Source organism: Tasmannia lanceolata, unplaced genomic scaffold (genome assembly GCF_043159265.1).
Source record: "Tasmannia lanceolata isolate RefF3 unplaced genomic scaffold, GAP_Taslan_0.1 ptg000018l, whole genome shotgun sequence".
NCBI lineage: Eukaryota > Viridiplantae > Streptophyta > Magnoliopsida > Canellales > Winteraceae > Tasmannia > Tasmannia lanceolata.
Window position 1 is genome coordinate 66,116,300 of NW_027518695.1, and position 20,908 is coordinate 66,137,207.

Genomic DNA, 20,908 nt, shown 5'->3' on the forward strand with positions numbered 1-20,908 from the left:
TCCTAGAACGATGCCCTCTTTTACCATAAAATGACACTTTTCCCAATTGAGGATAAGGTTCTTTTCTCTACTCCTTTCTAAGACCAATTTTAAGTGATGTAAACATTCGGCATAGGTGGAGCCATGAATAGAAAAATCATCCATAAAAACCTCTAAGAAGGTCTCCACCATGTCAGAAAAGATACTCATCATGCATCTCTGGAAAGTTGCCAGTGCATTGCATAACCTAAAAGGCATGCGTCTATAAGCAAACGTTCCAAAGGGGCATGTGAATGTCGTTTTCTCTTGATCTTCAGGAGCTATGGGAATTTGGTTGTAACCGGAATATCCATCAAGAAAGCAATAATACTCATGACCTGCTAACCTTTCTAACATTTGATCAATAAAAGGCAAAGGAAAGTGATCCTTCCAAGTAGCGGCATTAAGCTTTTGGTAGTCAATACAAACCCGCCACCCTGTTTGTGTTACCAATAGTGCAAGAAATAGTAGGACATCCTGGATCCTTATACTTAGCCACCATTTGTTGAGACAAGATGGAACTTATATTTGCGGCCAAGAAAGCTTTCTTCGGCACATTAGTTGTGCGCTTTTGTGTGCACAAATCTTTCAACACTTTGGCATAAGTAGGAACCTGAGAAATCGCATCTAATAAAGGAATATTAATTTGCACTTGTTTAAGCACATTTAAAATTTTATCCATGGCATCCACCTTCTTATTATTAGCAAGTCTCCTTGGAAAAGGAGCTTTAGGCACATACTCCTTTTCAGGTGGAGAAGGAGTATTTGGCGGCTCTTGTTCTTCCGCCATGACTACTTGATTTGGATTTGGTTCAATGTCTTCCGCCGTCTCTAACTGGTTTGCTCTTTCTAGTCGATTGGCCGAGTTCTGCACCCAACCTACGGTCATAAACACAAGAAAACCAAGTAAGAGAGATGGATAGGCAAGAAACTAAAAATATAACTAAACTAAAAATAACTACTAATCTAACACTTCGAATAATTAAGATTCTAATGCAACTCTCTTTCCCGGCAACGGCGCCAAAAACTTGTTCTCCTTCCCCATGGTTTCGTCTAAATCCTAAGTATATAGGATTTAGTTATTCATGAAGAAAATCAAAGAAACAAAAATAAAAAGTAAAAAGAAGAGAATTGCCATTAAGAACTTGAGAAGGAAAAAGAAAACAAAAAGAACTCTTCTTTAATTGAAATTGAAAGCAAAAATACATCAAATTGTAATTTAAAATAAAGAGCAAAATAAGAAAAACTTATTCTTTTTCTCCTTCAATGGTTGAATCATTGTCCTCCTTCAAGCCTTGATCGGATTCCTCTCACTGGTATGAGTCCAACGGATCCGACCACGCGCGAATCGGAGCTAAAAACGAAGAAGTTATGGTCCGTTGAAGTTTTTGAAAAAAAACAAAACTACTGAAGACGCGATGAGACGAGGCGAGACGAGACTAAAAATTCAAGAAGATGAAAGAGAGTTCAAGAGAGATTGATATATAGATTTTGGGTGAGAAATGTTGCTAAATTAAGGGATTGAAAAAGATGTAAGGTGGAGATTAAAAAGCTAATCTTAGGAAACAAATGAAATGACAAGATTAAGTCTTGAATGGGCTTTCTATATCTCTTCTAAAAACACATGGGTTACTTTCCTTCTTTTTTTCTTTCCAAAGGTTTGTCTAAAACCTTCTAATTATTTTGTCCAACAACTTTCTAAATGGTAGAAAAATAATGGAAAGTTTCCAAGTTGAGGAATATGTGCATGAAAGGACCAAATTGTTCCTATCTTTCGAATGAATTGCAACCATGCCATATACTTTCACAAATGGCAAATTTACCCTTCCTTTGTAATGCACATAAACAACTAATAATTCCCTTCTCCTCTCTTGATCATTTCAATCTCAGCCATTGGAATTAAGATCCTTTCTCTTCTCTTGTTTTTCATCATCCATCCTTGAAATTTCATCTTTCAAAGCAAAGTACGGGGGTGTGGCATTATCAATTTGATCGTACTAAATCATCATGCCAATTCGGCCAACTAAGGCATCTTGGAACTTTGGATTCTCATGGCAATTGGTCATTTCTTCACTATTTTCATAGGTTAAGCTCCATTTCCTTCATAATTCCAATAAAAACCCTGAAACAACAAAAACAACAAAAACACCTTAGTATCACCGCTTAAAACATAAAATATGCATGCATCCTACCACTACAATTCACACATAAATGTGTTCATCAGTAACCAAGACCAACTTTTTCTAGAGAGACAAGCTTATTTTCAAGAATTTCATCTAGTTTATTTTTGCCACAAGAGAATTTTCTAAACGTTAAATCTAGTTCTTTGCATTTCAAAACAAGTTTCTCATTTTTCTCTTTAAATTTTTATGAAGTTTTTCACAAGCAATTAATAGTTCATCATTAGAAAATTCGTGAGAGAAATCATCAACATCACTTACCTCGGATACGGAGATGTCTTATGTCACATCGACGAGTCCCATGTAGCAAAGATCATCTTCATCCTTTCCGTTAGATTCATTTCCGGATGAAGCACTCCCTTCATCCCAAGCCGCTGCATACAAAGCCTTTTTGCCACTTCTTCTAATCTTCATGTTCTTGTCATTGTTGTTGATGAGTGGGCAATTTGGCCTTATATGACCAACCTTGTTGCACTTATAGCATCTCATCTCATCTTTGCTTGAAGGCCTATTTCTTCTTTGGCTAGAGTTTCCTCCTCTCTTGAACTTCAGAAATTTCTTGAATCTCTTGGTGAAGAGAGCAAGATCATCATCTTGTATGTCTTTTTCACTCTCTTCTTCTTCACTCTCAACTCTTGCTTTAAAAGCTATTCCTTTCTTTTTTGTATCTTCCTTTTGTTTGTTTAAACTTTCTCTTCCTTTTAAAACCATTTCAAAAGTTATCAAAGAGCCTATTAAGTCTTCTAAGCCCATTTTCTATACGTCTTTTGCTTCTTCGATGGCGGTGACCTTGGGATCCCAATCTTTAGGTAATGACCTATGTATTTTGGTAACTAAGTCCTTTTTGGACAATTGTTTACCTAATGATTTCAAACCATTGGTTATGTTTGTGAACCTAGTATGCATTTCGGCAATGGTTTCACTAGGGTCCATCATAAATAGTGCATACTCTCTAAAGAGAAGATTAATCTTGGACTCTTTCACTTGATTTGTCATTTCATGAGCTACCTCTAGCATATCCCAAATCTCCATAGCGGTTTCAAGAGTAGAAACTCGATTGAACTCCTCGGCAGATAAGGCACAAATCAAGGCATTCATTTCTTTTGCATTGATAGTGGACTCTTTTCTTTCATTATCATCCCATAGGTCCATATCAATAATACAAGGTTCTTTATATCCATTTTGGATGCTTCTTCAAACATCAAAATTTAAAGATTTCAAAAACACCTGCATTCTGGCTTTCCAATATGGATAGTTTGAGCTATTGAAGAAGAGAGGTCTAGTAGTGGATTGCCCCTCATTGCTATGAGAAAAGGTTGCTATTTAGATCTTTCCCTTGTAGGTTTTCAAAGAGAAATCCTATGTAAGAGCCTATGCTTTGATACCAAGTGAAATTCCACTTAGCAATCCAAGAGGGGGGTGAATTAGGTGTCTTTTCAAATTTTAAGGATTTTGAAAACTTTGTTAGCTCTAGTTTTAGATTGATTAGAAAAACACAATTAAGATTCAAGACAAGAGTTAAAAGGCTTACCACAAGAGAAGAGAAGAACAGACAATATGTAGAAACACAAGGATTTTTAAAGTGGTTCGGTCTTCACCAAGACCTACTCCACTCTTCTCAAGTTGCTCTCCTTGAGAATTCCACTATCTTCTCCAAGGAACTTAATACGGCGTTCCTTTTGCCTTGTACAATCTAAGCTTCTAGCTTCAAGGGTCTTCTACGGGGCCCTTTGTGCCAAATACAAAGAAGAGGAAAGTTTTAGCTTACTTGTCTCTAGATAGGCTAATTACATGTAAAGCTCACTCACTCTCACAAGAAAAAGATCAACAAATGAAAACTCTGAAGTCTCTCAAGGATAATCTAAGGTAAAGCCACAAGAGAGAGAGGGAGAGTGAAAATCTTAAGGAGAAGGAGAATAAATGCCTTTGAATGCTCGTAGAATGTTAGGTGAACTCCTTAAGTACTTTCTTAAAAGCCCCAAGATTCATATATATAGGGGAGATCAAAATATGACCTTTTTAGACTCCCCAACGGTCATCTCGGAGTCTGCGCACGGAATTCCGAGCAGACCGTTACGTTTTAATTTTTTCAAACAGGGGGCTTTCTCGGAGTTCCGAGAAAGTTTCTCGGAATTCCGAGCCTATTTCAGCAATATTTCAAGTCTTGATTGCTGATTTGTTTTGAGCCTTCGGAATTCACATGTATCTTGTCAAATGGAATGTCATGTGGATCCAAAGAGTGAAGACACCACCATGATTATTCACTTGTCCAATTAGGTTCATTTTAGGTTAATTTTAAACTCTCTTTTGTGCCTTTGACCTAGACTATACATGATAGACCATATACATGTTAAACTAGCTTTGTCTTCAATCTTGTTGGCACTTAGTTAAAGGCTTTGACTTGTCTTCAATCATCTCCTTTGATGCTTGAGCCTTGCTTGAGCTTTTGAGTTGATTTCCATCCTTGTAGAGCTTGAATTCAACCTTGTTTTTGAATGACCTTGTCTTGCTTTGTGTTGGTCTTGACTTGCATGATTCGCCATTGTGTTATTGATGTCTTCTTCATGAATTTGATCTCACTTTGAGCTTGAATGATTTTTTCATTTCTTTTTCAATCTTGAATGTACTAAAGCTATGAACACAATAACTTAGCCAATGGAAATCATTAGTACATAAAACCTTTTTATATCAAATTGAGTTTGTTAATCATCAAAACATGTCAATGGGAGTACTTGTGGAACCCCTGGGCTAACAATAATCTAACAAGGGAAATAAGATCAGATCCTTTTATTTTGATTCCTTCCAAAATGCCAATCTAAGTTAAGAGACCAGATTGAGCCGGGCGAGAGGGGTGCTTAATACCTTCCCCAATTGTAACCACAACCCTTAACTGGATATCTATAAAATATAAGGTTTTAGGCCCATAGCAAAGGAACGCCTGATTACTATTCTTCCAATGAAATTCGAGTTGTTACTCATTTCCTTGGAGGAATAGACACGGGTCATAGGCCCTAACCTACGACTCTGAGTTTCTCTAAACTTGTGAAGTTAGGACTACATATTAAATAACACCCCCTATGTAAAATCTGAATGTGGTGATCCCCTGTCGTCCTGCACAAACACGGAAAAAAATTGGCTCCCACAAACTGGCGACTCAGCTAGGGAAATTTTAAAAACATGATAATCCCTCTCAAACGGAGCCTGTTATCAAATGAAAAGGTTGTAGCTCTATGTAACTCAATTGGCATATTTGAAGAATTTAAAATCAACGAATATTATTTTCTCTCTCCTTTCTTAGGATTATCCTTAACCCGGCATAGCCTTCAGGTGTATTCGCATGCTACGAACTTTTTCGTAAGTTGCGAACGCTCCAGACAAGCTAATATAAAACAAGTATTAGATTTACATTCCAGTACATATACACTTACTGCGCCTTTTCTACAGGAATTGTTAAGAACCAATGCTCAAAATTGCCGCAAAATTGTTTGAGCCAATGCTCGCAATTAAATTACACGAAAACGCCCGGGGAGGCACCTAGGCTACCCCATTGTTTTCAATTTTCATGCACACACCATGGGAGTTCATCTCCCACTTGCATACCTATTTACCCGGGAGTGACTAGCCCTTGGAACGGATTCGGTACCACCTGGGATTTCATCACCCGAAGTGCAGCTGATCTCGCATCCATTTGAGGTGAAAGCACCACCTCTTTGCACGTCGCCTTTGTGGTGGCGTTAAAACAATGATGTATTAACTTCACGCCGCATTGAGTTACCCCTGACAGGTGTTGTTTAATCACATTGGCAAGAAGGACCTTCAAGCCGTCATCCCCTGCATAGCCCAGCATATTGTGCACTTAGATATTACCATGTCCTGCCTATGGGCATGTGAGCATAGAGTTCGGTAAGCCTAAAAGTTACTCTCGAGATATGTGAGCGTGATCTAAATATAGATACACTAAACCCTCAGCCCACCTCGGGCATGTTGAGTGAGTCTAGAAAGCTGTCCCCGGGTTGCCTCAATTCTTGTTAGGGATGTCATTACCCTAGCCCGATGTGCAGTCGGTCACAGTTTTCATTTGACCCAAAATTAGTGGTTATGTCTAACCTTTAGTTTTGTCCAGAGTCATGTTTTACAAACCCATATCATCACATTCCTTGGATAAAGCAAACCTTTGTACGCTGGAAGAATGTCCGTCTTCTGGTTAATGCGCTTAACCAAAAGATTCCCTCATTTTGGTCCTATCTCATAGAAATTTTATAATCCCTCAATCATTCTTCAAACCAGATTATCTTGGTTTCAGTCTTGTCAGAACTCGCTGTTTTGAGAGAAAACAGCGAAGCCCTATTCAATTAAAGTCTACCGCGGTTCAAAACCATCTAGTTTCTTCCTTTAAAGGTCACCTCTCCACACAGAGATATACCTTCCTTGACCTCTCTTGCGGTCAATAGCGGCAAAGCTCTGCCCAAAAAATCCTTTCAAATGTTACCTCTCCACACAGAGATATACCTTCCTTGACCCCTCTTGCGATCAATAGCAGCAAAGCTTTGCCCAAAAATCCTTTCAAAGGTTACCTCTCCACATAGAGATATACCTTCCTTGACCCCTTTTGCGGTCAATAGCGGCAAAGCTCTGCCCAAAAATCATTTCAAAGGTTACCTATCCACACAGAGATATACCTTCCTTTACCCCTCTTGCGGTCAATAGCGGCAAAGCTCTGCCCAAAAAATCCTTTCAAAGGTTACCTCTCCACACAAAGATAGACCAAGCATGACGCCTCTTGTGGTCAATAGTGGCAAAGTTTTGCCCAAAAATCCTTTCAAAGGTTACCTCTCCACACAGAGATAAACCTTCTTTAACCCCTCTTGCAGTCAATAGGGGCAGAGCTCTCCCAAAATCCTTTCAAAGGTTACCTCTCCACACAGAGATAGACCTTCCTTGGCCTCTCTTGCGGTCAATAGTGGCAGAACTCTGCCCAAAAATCCTTTCAAAAGGTTACCTCTTCACACAGAGATAAACCTTTTTTGACCCCTCTTGCGGTCAATAGCGGCAGAGCTCTGCCCAAAAATCCTTTCAAAGGTTACCTCTCCACACAAAGATAGACCTTCTTTGACCTCTCTTGCGGTCAATAGTGGCAGAGCTCTACCCAAAAATCCTTTCAAAATGTTACCTTTCCACACAGAGATAGACCTTGCTTCACCCCTCTTGTGGTCACTGGCGGCAAAGCTCTGTCTAATTCAATCCATCTTCTGATACGAAGATACTTTTGTCCTAACCGTGGTCACAGTACCCGAGCATCCCTCAAATTTCCAATTTGTCCTTCTAAAAAAATAGATCCCTCTCCAAACCGCTTTTGGCTATGCGGCAGCAAAGCCCTTCCAGTATGAAGATAACCCTGTCATAACCTTTGCTATGGTCAATGTACTCTGAGATCCACTCAATTTCAAATCTGTCTTACCAAAAGTTAGACTTTTTCCAGCCTTAGTTAAGGTTTGTGACAGCAAAGCTCTGCCCAAATTCAACCCATCTTTTGGCACGGAGATTGCCTTAAACCGTTTGATTTGGTTGCTATACCCGAGCCCTGCTCTAATCCTATTTGGTCTTTTTCCTAGGATTAGACTCATTTCTGACCATCTCACAACGACAAATAAAGACAAACTCTGTCAAATTTGTCTTCGAATCCTCTCAATGGAATACCCATTTCTTGGTCTGTTACGTTCAAAATGTTAGGTTTCTGTGAATATATCTTCTCGTCAGAAGATATTTCCAGACCATTCAAGCCTTTCTTTGTTACTGTGCTATGTAATCAAAAGAAGGTACCTGCCGTACTCGTGGACAATGGTTCAGCCTTGAACATCTGTCCACTGAGCACGACCATAGCTATTGGTTTTGGTCCAAGTGGCTTCACCCCATCTGATCAAGGCATCATGGCCTATGATAACTCCCGACGAGATATAGTTGGAACTCTGTCTACTGCTATCTTTATGGACGGTGAAACCTTCGATGTCGAATTTCAAGTACTTGACATCAAGTCATCCTTTAACTTGTTGTTAGGACGACCTTGGCTTCACACAGTAGGGGCCGTCCCTTCTTCTTTGCATCAGAAGCTTAAATTCATGAAAGGTTGCAGAGTTATCACAGTTCGAGGTGACAAAGACCTAGAAGTTGGTGCTATTTTGTTCGATCCCCATGGCAAGTTAGCCGAAGGTAGTGTTTACCTCAATGGGTTCCACCTCGATGTCACCCATATCAGCTGGGAAACAAGCCAAGAAAGAATTGGTTCCAATCCCGTACGATATCAATCCAGTTGTGTCCACTATGCCCAAAATTAACGGATACATCCCCGGAATGGGATTAGGACGATATCAATAAGGAGTAGTCCAGTTCGATGATCTGCATTTCCCTTCCAATGTCAGTACAACTGGTTTAGGCTATCACAACACATATCAGGAGGAACAAGATATGTACCGCAGTCTAGCCTGAAGAAGGTCATACATAAAAGCTAGTGAGGTCATGCCTATGCCAGAAATCGAGCAAACCCTGAATGGTCAGTTTTGCCGGGAAAGCTAAGACTTCCTTTACAATGGTTTTCCAGAGTGGTCTACACATCCCATCACGGGCGAGCGAGTTCCTGGGTTTCAGATTTTCTTTCCTACGGGCAGGCCAGGTGAAGAAGATGACATTTGGTGGCGAAAACAGTACAGGTGTACAGAGACTTTGAAGTTTGATTGGGCAGATTACCTTAAACCGGTACTGATGCGATCAATGTTCCAAGAAAATCCTCTAACAGTCTGCATGATTAGGGAACTCGCTCTGCTGTTCTCTCCTCAAAGTATGATTACCAATGCTGGCAGTTCAGAGCTCTCCAACTGGACCGACACCTTCATCCCGTTCCTCACTACAGCTATCCCTTCAGATACAGATTTCTCCACCTCTGAGTCGGACTCTTCTTCTGATTCTGACTCCTCTTCTGGAAATGATTCAAATATAAATGAGCCTGGACAAGGCATGTCAGTCAGTTCTTCCGATGTATCTTTTGAATCAATCAAAGAACTTTCTCTGTACTCACCTTTGTCTCTCGATATTATTGAAACTAATGCCTTAAATAACATCGAACAAACATCCTCAGACGAGGATGTAGACGAAACTCCCCTCTAGATTAAAAAACTAATCGAACGAAGGGAGCAACGTCGAGCAAAACCATTAGAAGATGAGTTTGAAACTATTAACATAAGCACTGAATCCTTCCCTCAGGAGATTAAGATTGGCAAAACCTTATCCCCTGAAGAGAGTGCGGAATTAATCAAATTGTTAAAGAAAATCAAAGAAGTTGTAAGCCCAATGGTTTTTACCTTGGCATTCCCATCTTGTTTTGATGATTCCAATACACAAGTGATCATTTATCACTAATGTGTTTGTTTGTCTAAGTTGTAGATCTTGATAAAGTAAGATCAAGGATGCTTGGATTGAAGGCCAAGAAGCCCACATTGGACCACTAATTGGAAGGCCAAAGTCATCAAGCAAGAAGTCATGAAGACTTGAAGACATGAAGAAATTAATATTGAAGACCATTTTTTAATTGATCCAAACCTAGATTAGGTTTTTAGAGGCATAATTAAAGTAATCTCACACACCCTAAATAAACAAGTGATTGTATTTGTGGAGTTCCAACACCCTGGAACCCTCATAGCAATCCCATCTTGGTTGAGAACAGGAAGCCCAAAAACAGAATTGAAAATCTGCTCTGCATAGGCTTCTCGGAACTCCGAGAGTTTTTCTCGGAACTCCGAGAATTCTCGGAACTCCGAGAATTATTCTCGGAACTCCGAGAAATGGTCCAGTAGACTTTTTCCAACTTCTGTGTGGCTTCTCGGAACTCCGAGATTTTTTCTCGGAACTCCGAGAATTATTCTCGGAACTCCGAGAACACTCCAACGGTCTGAAAAAGAGCCGTTTGGAATTTTGCTGGAATTACCGTAATGCCACTGAACGGTCATATTTTGTTTTTCCTATAAATATGGGTGTTCTAAACATACAAACTATCAATCCTAACACTCTTAAACTTCATTTGAATACCCAAGAGTGAATCAAGCTTCAATTGTGCCTCTCATCACCAACTCTAGGATTTGGATCATAGGCTCTCAATTGTACATCTTTTGTAACCCTATTGAAGGGATTTTTTAGTTCTTTCTTTCATCTTTCAAGATTTGTATTCGGGCGAGTATTCGGAGAAGCGGAGCCCTTTTTCTCCGTGGTGAGGATTGCCACCAAGGTTAAAGCAATTGTAATTGGCACCGATCTTCGCCAAGGTTAAGAAGATCAAATAGTGAAGCCATCAACGGGTTTGGTTGGTGGAGTGGAGTAGGCCTCGGGTTTGAGGACCGAACCACTTTAAATCTCGGGTGCACTCTTTCTATCTCTTTGCTCTTTCATTTGCATTGCACCATTAGATTTAACTTGTATGCTTAAAATATTGTTTTTGATCTCTTAATCGGTTTAATTTTTTCAAATTGGTAAATTCTAGTTTTCTTAAACAACCGTATTCTCCCTCCTCATAGTTGCCATTTCTATTATAACTTGGGACCCCCTATATCGGATTTTCAGAAGTCTTTGCCTGGTCATACAAGGATATGCCAGGATTAAGTGAGGACATTGTCCATCATCATATCCCTCTCTACCCGGAAGCTAAGCCGAAGAAACAAAAGCTCATAAAAATGAGGCCTGAATTGCTTCTTAAAATCAAAGATGAGGTGACAAACCAGTTGAAAGTAGGATTTTTAGAGGTCGTCACATATCCTGAGTGGCAAACATTGTCCTAGTACCTAAGAAGGATGGAAGAGTGCGTTGCTGCGTCGATTTCAGAGATCTAAATAAAGCTAGTCCAAAGGATGAATTTCCCTTGCCCCACATTGATGTTCTCGTCGACAACATGGCATGTCATGCCTTAATCTCCTTTATGGATGGTTTCTCGGGTTACAACCAAATAAAGATGGCTCCAAAAGACAAGACCAAGACAGGGTTCACTACGCAGTGGGGAACCTATTGCTATAGGGTGATGCCATTCGGTCTCAAAAATACTGGTGCAATGTATCAAAGGGCTGCAACTACCCTCTTTCATGACTTGATTCCCAAGGAAGTAGAGGTATATGTTGATGACATGATTGTCAAAGCCAAGAATCGATCAGACCATGTCCATACTTTGAGAAAATTCTTCAAAAGAATTGTGAAATGTAAACTCCGACTTAATCTAAACAAGTGTGTTTCGGAGTCATTTCTGGAAAACTGTTAGGTTTTCTTGTCAGCCACAAAGGAATCGAAGTAGACCCTGCTATGGTCAAAGCGACCCAGGAGATGCCGTCTCCCCAAACAGAAAAAGAAATTAGAGGATTCTTGGGAAAAGTTCAGTACTTAAGCCGTTTCATCACTCAGCTTACCAGTACGTGCGAGCCAATCTTCAAGCTTCTGAAGAAAAATATGTCCAAACAGTGGATCTCTGAATGTCAGTAAGCCTTCAAAAAGATCAAATAATGTCTGTTGTCACCTCCAGTTTTATCACCAGCAGTCCCTGGGTGGCCATTTCTCGTGTATCTTTCAAATACGGATACGTCTCTCGGATGTATGTTGGCGCAAGAAGATCCAGAGACAAGAAAAGAAATGCCAGTTTATTACCTCAACAAGAAGATGTTCGATTATGAACCAAATTAAACTCAACTGGATAAAACTTGGTGTGGGCCACTCAAAGGCTTAGAAGACACTACTTGCTATGACAAAGAATCTACCTCATCTCTCATTTGGATTCGATAAAGTATCTGTTTGAGAAACCAGCCCTGATTAACAGAACCGCGCGTTGGTTGTTGTTATTACCAGAATTTGACATCACATATGTCACCTAGAAGTCTGTTAAAGGCAGAATCATTGTAGAGCAGTTAGTTGATGCACCCACTGAAGATGCGGAATTGAGTCACGAGTTTCCAGACGAAGGAATCATGACAATCAGAGATGTGCCTAGTCTTACAACATGGACCATCTACTTTGATGGAGCATCCAACTCAAAAGGCAAAGGGGTCAGTGTTGCCCTTATTTCACCTCCAGATGAGCACATACCAATCTCTATCAAATTAGACTTTGACTGCACCAACAATGTGACTAAGTACGAAGCTGCATAGCCGGTCTGGAAGCAGCCCTATCCATGGAGGTACAAGACATTGATGTATACAGAGATTCTCTGTTAATCATCTATCAAACAAATGGAAAATGGCTCACCAAAGAGGATAAGTTGGTTCCATATCATACTTACCTTACGAGCCTAATGAAGAGTTTCCACAATATCAGCGTCACCTACATCTCTAGATTGAGAAACAGGTTCGCTGATGCACTAGTCACTCTTGCGTCTATGGTTGATATCCCGGTTGGGGTTAAGGTCTGTCCTTTGGCAATAAAATGTCATGTCGTCCCGGCGCACATACACATGGTTCAGATAGCAGCCAGATGTCCAGATGGAAAACCTTGGTATTTCGATATCAAAAATCTTATCTCCGGTAGGGGACACCCCCCAAAAGCCTCTTTAAAGGAAAAAAGAGCGTTGCAGAAACTGGCGTCCAGGTATGTCATTTGTGGAGAAGACCTATACCGCAGGTCATTTGACGGAGTCCAGCTCCTTTGTATTGATGGACATAGAGCCACAAAAATTTTAGAAGATGTTCACTCCGGTGTTTGTGGTCCTCATACGAATGGCAAAATGATAGCACGGAAGATACTTCGTCTTGGTTACTTCTGGACTACCCTCGAAGCAGATTGCTTTTCGTTTGCCAAAACATGTCACTTATGTCAGATCCATGCTAACCTGATATATGTGCCACCGTCAGAGCTTTACTCGCTCACATCTCCATGGCCATTCTTAGTCTGGGGTATTAACATCATTGGTAAGATCTCTCCCAAGTCATCCAGTGGGCACGAATACATACTTGTCGCAATCGATTACTTCACTAAATGGATCGAAGCACAGTCATACACTTCAATATCATCTGCATCAATCACAAAATTCATCAGGGCCAACAGTATCTGTAGATATGGAGTCCCTCACGAGATGATATCAGATAATGGTTTGCATTTCAAGAAAGAAGTAGCATCGTTGTATGCAGAATTCAGAATCAAACACCGTAAGTCTTCTCCATATAGACCTCAGACAAATGGTGCTGTCGAAGCAGGTAATAACAATATCAAGACTATTCTTCGAAAAATGACCCGATCGTACAAAGATTGGTCGAGTAAACTCCCATTCGCACTTTGGGCATATAGAACGTCTGTCCGCACATCTACTGGAGCCACTCCTTATTCACTCACATATGGCATGGAAGTTGTCCTGCCCATCGAGTTGAAAATCCCATCACTCAGAATCCTGATGGAAATCGATCTACCAGAATCTAAATGGGCTCGTATCGTCATCAAGAGTTGTGTATGATGGATGAGAAAAGGTTGAAAGCAGCGTATCATGTACAAGGCTATCAGTGCAGATTATGAAGAGCTTACAACAAGAATGTTCGAATCCGTGAACTCAGAGAAGGGGATATGATGCTTAGGGAATGTCGAGCTTCTATCTTTGATCCACGAGAAAAGTTTAGACCTAACTGGTCTGGCCCTTACATCGTTCATGAAATCTTGCCCGAAAAAGCCGTTAGACTTCTTGACCAAAACGGGGATAAAATTCTTGAACCCACTAACCTCGATCAGTTTAAAAGATATTACTCTTAGAAACAAATCAATATTCGGACTTCACGGACCTGATCCCATCCTCTTTGGGGTACGTAGGGAACCTGAGAAACCCAGGTTTGGTCACCCTTTTGGCACAGCCCAAACAGAACCTATCACATTACCCCTTTCGATCCTTTTCCCCACAAAAAAGCCTCGAACTACGCGGACCTGATCCTAACCCTTCTTTGGGGTACGTACGCAACCTGATCATCTCGGGTTCGATCACCATTGGTAAAATCAATAAACCTTTTCAATATCCCCACAAATCTCCCAAATGTCCAGAACAAGAAGATCTGAAGATCTGCTAAGTTGAAAACCTGAAAGGGCAGCTTAGGCAAAAATTAGGATCATCATACCTATAGGAACACAACCAGAAACTTTGATCCTAGCAAAAATTAAGGTATAAACGGTCCGTCAAGTTGAAAATCCGCAAAGGACGACTTGATTGTTGGCAGGGCATATCTTCGGAATGACCAATCAGAGATGTCTCTGATCCAAAACAAAATGAGTTAATACTTCAAACAATCTACACGGTCTCTGGACCATGATTAAAAACCAGGGGCAGAAAATACAGCCTAACTGTAAGAACATTTAAACTCATCTATCTAGGGTTCTGACTTACCTAAATAAAACAAAAGCATTTGTTTCATTAAAGTCAAGTCTCCTTCCTTTCCTCCCTACATGGGAATTCAGAAGAAGAAGAAATTTCGTCTTTTGTCTCAGCTCTATCCTTGACCAGCTTAGGTAATCATATGTTGAAGAAAGGAACATCGAATTTTTTGTCTTTGCAATAAAATTGCTACCCTGGTATCGCCTTATATTTAGCTTTCTCTTGTCCATGGGAATGAATACACTAGGGGCATTTTTGTATTATTAATCACAGAAATATGATTAATAACACAAAAATACATAATCAAATCATTAAGAAACCATGCAGAGGGATTTTGCATTATTAGCCTCAGCTAATAATGCAAAATGCTCGAAAATCAAAATCAGCTTTTAAAATATTCAAAATCAAATTGTTTTAAGAACTATACTAGGAGCATTTTTGTATAAATATCCATCTAGAATGGATGTCTATTTATACAAAAATCCACTTTTTTTCAAAAAGCAAACCAGTCAAAAAGTGATCCATATATATATATATATATATATATATATATATATATATATATATATATATGTATGTATATATATATATATATGTATGTATATGTATATATATATATATGTATGTATATGTATGTGTGTGTGTCTGATCTTACAAAATACATCTCATCCCCAACTGAGGGAATCAAAAAGAGAAAAACATAAATAGAATACGCTAATCACTGCTATGGCGGTGGTGGATCTCTCGGATCCTGCTCTTGTAGCAGTTGTTCCAGGCTGAGAAATTGAAGAGTCTCCTAGTTCTATAAATACCCATATGAACATCGTCCAAAAGACGATGAGGTGAACTAGAAGTCATCGTCAACCTTGTAACGAGTAACCCTTGGATCGAGTCAGGCGCACCTCCAGTAGTTGCGTCTGCTCTATCACTAGGGCCAACGTTTGGCTCTGAAGGAGGAGGCGCATACAAGCCCCCGGGACCTACTCCAACCCTCACTCTCGTCGCCCGGGCGGTGCTCTGTCTCGCCAGCCTCTTACCCCGCCTGCGATCAGGCAAGGTAGTCTCAGCAACCTCGGAGTCCTCTTGGGCATAGTCCTCATTAACCTCATCATCACTATCGTCAGTACTGTCCTGATCCTCTGCTATAGGCATCTCTGGCCTGTACACCTCCTCTGGCTCAGGGTCTCACCGCCTCTGCCTCCTCTCCTCTACCCACAAGATGTATCAAAACATCAAGATATATCAAATCATAGGTACAAGAATTCCATTTCAGAAAAGAGAAGAGCAAATACCTGTCTGGTCCGTGGACCCTCGCTCACAGCCAATCTCTGTCTCAAAATCTCTATCTCATGCTGGAGCTCAGTAATGAGATGAGCATCCTCCTGTCGAGTTGCCGCCATCATCTTATAATTTCCTATGTTCTCACTGGCAAGTGTCCGTAGAGCACACACCATCAGCAATAGCTGATTCGCCTGATTGCGAGGGATCTACATTTGCCAAGCAAATATCAAATCAAAAGTACAAGCTAATTTCAAATTCTGAAATTAATGCATAATCAAATTTACTTACCCCGGGATAGGTCTCCGGAATAGGGTATCCAATCGCCCCGGATGGCCAAGCTAGCTCAAACTCCCCTCTCCTATACAAGAAGGTATCGTCCAGCCTGATTGCGGAAAGCACTCAGGAAGTGAAGAAGGACCAGCCCCAAAAAATTCGGGTGGAGTACCTCATCTGTTTGGCGCTCGGGCAAGAGCCCTTGATATAGCTGGTGGGCGAAGAGCTATCCTCGCCGGAGAAGTACACAATGAAAAAGCTCCATCACTGTCTCCTTTCCCTTGCTATGAGTAACAAGACCCTCTCTCTCTAGCGCTGGTGCTATCGGAGTAGGCTCTCTAATCACTGAAGCACCTCTAGCCGCAACAGCTGTAGCCCTGATAGCGGCGTGAAAAGCCATGTCCTCATCATAAAGCTCCTCTGCAAGCGCAGGAGCCTCAGGGACATCACCTGTTTTCGGATCCTCCTGTAGAAGAAAAAGGATTCGCATCAGATATCGCATTTCAAAACCAAAGCAATCCGAACTGAATGGGAGAGAGGAAAGTATAAAGGAATATCTCTTCTGGGGTCAAAGGACCCATCAGCTCAACAAAGGCCCAAGCTCTGTAATCTCCTGGCCGGAAACGGTCATCCGGGACGATGAATCCATATGTCCGTAGGACCACTCGCTAAGCCTCAGGCAGCCAGTCTATGGTCCTCAAACTGCCGGCAGGATCATAGGGGATCCCCTGACTCTCGTGCCCTAGCGACTGTCGGGCAATACTATCAGGAAGGTAGATGGCTAGTCCCATGTGGCAAACAAATGTCACCGTCCTCTGAGTAATGCTCCTCGCATAGGCATATGCATCACCCATGATATATGGGTGATCATCCAAGGGTCTCCACCGAACCTGCCAAGTCATGAGTCGTGCATCAAATGCATTGAATATATTTCAAATTAAGAGGATGCAGTACTGAAAATGAAAGCAAATTAAAGTACTCACAGTATCTAGTTGAATCCGGTCTATCGCTCAACGAACTTGATCCTCCGAGTATAGAGGAGGTGACCCTGTCTCACCGACTGTCCAGCGTCTCTGCGCTGGAAAGAAAACCCTCGTCGGCTCCCTCGGTGTAGGAGCGAGAAGGCTGAAACACTCGAAAGCCCATGCCTGTTCAAAGTCATCAGAAAATATTTCAATTGCTTAAACAGTTTATAACATAAACAATGAATTATAAAGGAGCAGTTAGAATACTTTCAAAATTAAATAGAGAAGGGATAGAAGCGTACCGCCCAAATGTACTAGAGACCACACAGAGAATGTGATCCGTCTCGTGACAAAGCATCCATCTCATGGATCAGATAAGCATAAGTCGCCCCTCCTCAGTCGTACTCCGCGAGCCTGTCAATGTCGCGGAGGATGCTCAATAACTCTCTCCGAACAGTATTCCCTGTGTTGCTAAACAGGGTGCGTCCCAGAAGGCTCATAACGAAGCTCCTCGCCAACTGGCGATAGCAATCATCTCCTGGAACTGCTGGTCTGGCTGGCCAGTGATCTAATCTGCTAATCTGGAGCCTCTGCAAAAGCTCATGGTTTGTACTTAATAGGCCTTTGTTTATTTCAAGCAATTCAAACTCTTTTGTATTGTGTTCTTCTAAATTTTCTTCTAAGGTCTTGATTTTGCATATCATGGAGTCAACAGACTTTTTAATCAACAAGTCCTTTTTGTTTCTTTCCATCAACTCCTTATTAAGCTCTAAATATTTAGTTTTGAGTTGCTCACTTTCTTGTTCATCAATTCTAGTTATTAGTGACACAACTTTGCAAGTGTTGTGGTTGTTATAATGTTCTTTAAGTTTATTCCAAACTTCCTTAGGACTTTTGCATGATGATACAACATTTTATACACTAGTGGTTAAGGCACAACACAATTTAATTAGAGCATTTGCATGCAAAATAAATTGTTTGGTGTCTTCAGTAAATTTTTTAGTGTTAGGGAAAATGTCTCCCTTTTCTATCGTTTGCCACACACCAAACTCTAGACTTTTAATATAGGTCATCAAACCATGATCCATAATCCAAACCATCAAACATGGGAAGTCTAGAATCCATTAGTTCCCTTGGATTTTTGCTCTAATTAAGTGTAATGTTAAAATCAATTTTAACAATTAGCAATTAGAAGTTCAATTAGGATTTTGAAAAGCATTACAAGTTTAAATCTAACCCTTGTTCAATTAAGCATAAACATAAATCATAATAGAAATTACCAAATACCCAATAGGAGGCAAGAGGGAGAACAAGGAAACCACACAAAGATTTATAGTGGTTCGGTCACAAACGGACCTACTCCACTACCCAAGTACTTGGTCTTTCCTTGGAATTTTCGTTCACTATGATGGGCCTCTTTAAACGCCGAGTCCCAAGCTTTACAATTAAACCGCCTCCAAGGGAACAAACCCTCTTTGCAAACCACTTCCAAGGAACAATTCCTCTTCGCAAAACACCTCCAAGGAAATCACTCATCTTCACAAACTGCCTCCAAGGTAGTGATCCATCTTCGCAAACGCCTCAAAGGGAAAAGCTCCTCTTTGCCCCAGATTTACCTTTGTTGTTGGGCCGAATCGTAGACCCCGATTATAATAAGAATGGAAGAAAATAAAGCTTACTCAATGCCTCTTGAATGTAAATGTACAAATCAAAGCATAGAAGAGGATTTTGGGAAAATAACCTTAGATTTCAAGTTTAAGCTCATAAGGATATGAAATGATCTTGCAAAATATTATTTAGATGGTCTAGGATAGGGTTTAAATAGCCCATGGAAAGATATGACCGTTTGGGGGCAAAACAGTAAAAAACGGGGTTGAAAAAGTCAAGCAGCGCAGGCCCCAACGGCTAATTTTCCAGACTGGCTTGGTCAATCGAGCCATCGCGGTCGCCCGCCCTATCGGACGCTCTCTTTTTATTTTCAAATTTCAAACCTGCGCGGTAGACCGAGTCATGGCGGTTGCCCGGCGAGAGCTACCTGGACTTTTATATTTTGGTCCAACTCCCTATCTGCGGTCGCCCGGTTTGTCTTGGTCGACCGGCCCGCTTTGTTTCGATAGGTGTTTGACTTCTAGCCACCTTACCGCGGTCGCCCGGGGAACCTCGGTTGACCGGCCCTGCTTTGAAATTTAGTTTTAAATATAAAATTTTTAGGGACTTGGGCCATGGTCTTTGGGCTTTTGTCCAAGGTTTTCAAACACATTTTTGGTTTTGTGGGTGGTTTTCAAAGATGTCAATTTTGTTATGAAAACTATTTGAAAACCATTTGAAAGTGCAAATTGAAATTCCACTTAGCAACCCAAGAGGGAGTGAATTGTGTGTCTTTTCAAATTTTAAGGATTTTGAAAACTTAGATTGCACTAGTTTTAGATTGAATAGGAAATCAAAAATAGTATTTAAAGCAATAGTAAAATGCTTACCACAAGAGAAGAGGTGAAGAGACAAAGAAGCTTTGACACAAGGATTTTTATAGTGGTTCGGTCTTAGCTCAAGACCTACTCCACTCTTCTCAAGTTACTCTCCTTGAGGATTCCACTATCTTCTCCAAGGAACTTAAATACGGCTTTCCTTCTGCCTTGTAGAAATCGAGCTTCAAGCTCTAAGGTCTTCTACGGCGCCCTTTGTGCCAAATACAAAGAAGATGAAAGGTTTTAGCTTGCTTGCCTCTAGATAGGCTAATTACAAGTAAAGCTCACTCACTCTCACAAGAAAATTATCAACAAATGAAAACCCAAAAAGTCTCTCAAGAATAATCTAAGGTAAAGGCACAAGAGAGAGATGGAGAGTGAAAATCTTGAGGAGAAGGAGAATCAATGCCTTTTAGTGCTCTTAGAATGTTTTTTGAATTCCTTGGTTAGTTCCCCAAACGTCCCAAGGTTCATATTTATAGAAGGGAGAAAATACACATTTTTTAAGCTCCCCAACGGTCTTCTCGGACTCCGGGCTCGGAGCTCCGAGTGAGCCGAATTCACCTTATTTTTTAAACCTGGAACCATTCTCGGAGTTCCGAGCTCGAAGCTCCGAGAAGCCTATGCACAACAATTTTTCCTTATTTTTTTGCTGACTTTGTTTGGGCTTTTGGAACTTTAATTTATCAAGTTAAATGGAATGTCATGAGGGTACAACAATGTTGGGACACCACTATGAACATTCACAAACCCATTAAGTTCTACTTAGTTTGATTTTAACTCTCCTTTGTGCCATAAACCTAGATTATACATGAAGGACCATTTATATTTTAATTCTACTTGGTCTACAATCATGTTGGCACCTTGTAGAGGCTTTGACATGTCTTCACTCAACTCCGTTGATGCTTGAGCCAAGCTTGAACTTTTGAGTTGATTGCCATTCTTGTTAGGCTAGAGTTCAACCTTGTCTTTGAATACCTTTGAGATGGTGATGCCTTCTTCATGCCTTTGATAGCACTTTGAGCTTGAATGATTTGCCATTTGTCATGCATTCTTGAGGATGCTACGCTATGAACACCATAACTTTGCCAATGAAAATCATTACTGTATAAAACTTTTTTTATAACAAATTGAGTTTGTTAATCATCAAAACATTTCAATGGGAGTACTTGTTGAACCCTTGGGCTAACAATCTCCCTCTTGTTTATGATGACAAACATAATTTGCTTTAGGGTAGGATCTCCCCCTTGAGGGATGAATAAAACAATCTATGCTCCCCCTAAGGGATTGATTTACTTGAACATTTAAAGTATTAATTTTAATGATGGAAATTTGATTGCAAAATTATAAGCATGGAGCTTTGCT

At 40.5% G+C, this 20,908-nt stretch overlaps 1 long non-coding RNA gene across 1 annotated transcript; it reads right to left on the reverse strand.

The window, feature by feature from the left end:
- Positions 1–15,208: 15,208 nt before the first annotated feature.
- On the reverse strand, positions 15,209–17,664 carry LOC143852037 (uncharacterized). Its single transcript, XR_013236626.1, has 5 exons — positions 17,381–17,664; positions 17,097–17,261; positions 16,129–17,003; positions 15,852–16,046; positions 15,209–15,767 (listed from the first exon to the last, which is right to left on the reverse strand). It is a non-coding gene; the product is annotated as an uncharacterized LOC143852037 (long non-coding RNA).
- Positions 17,665–20,908: the final 3,244 nt, after the last annotated feature.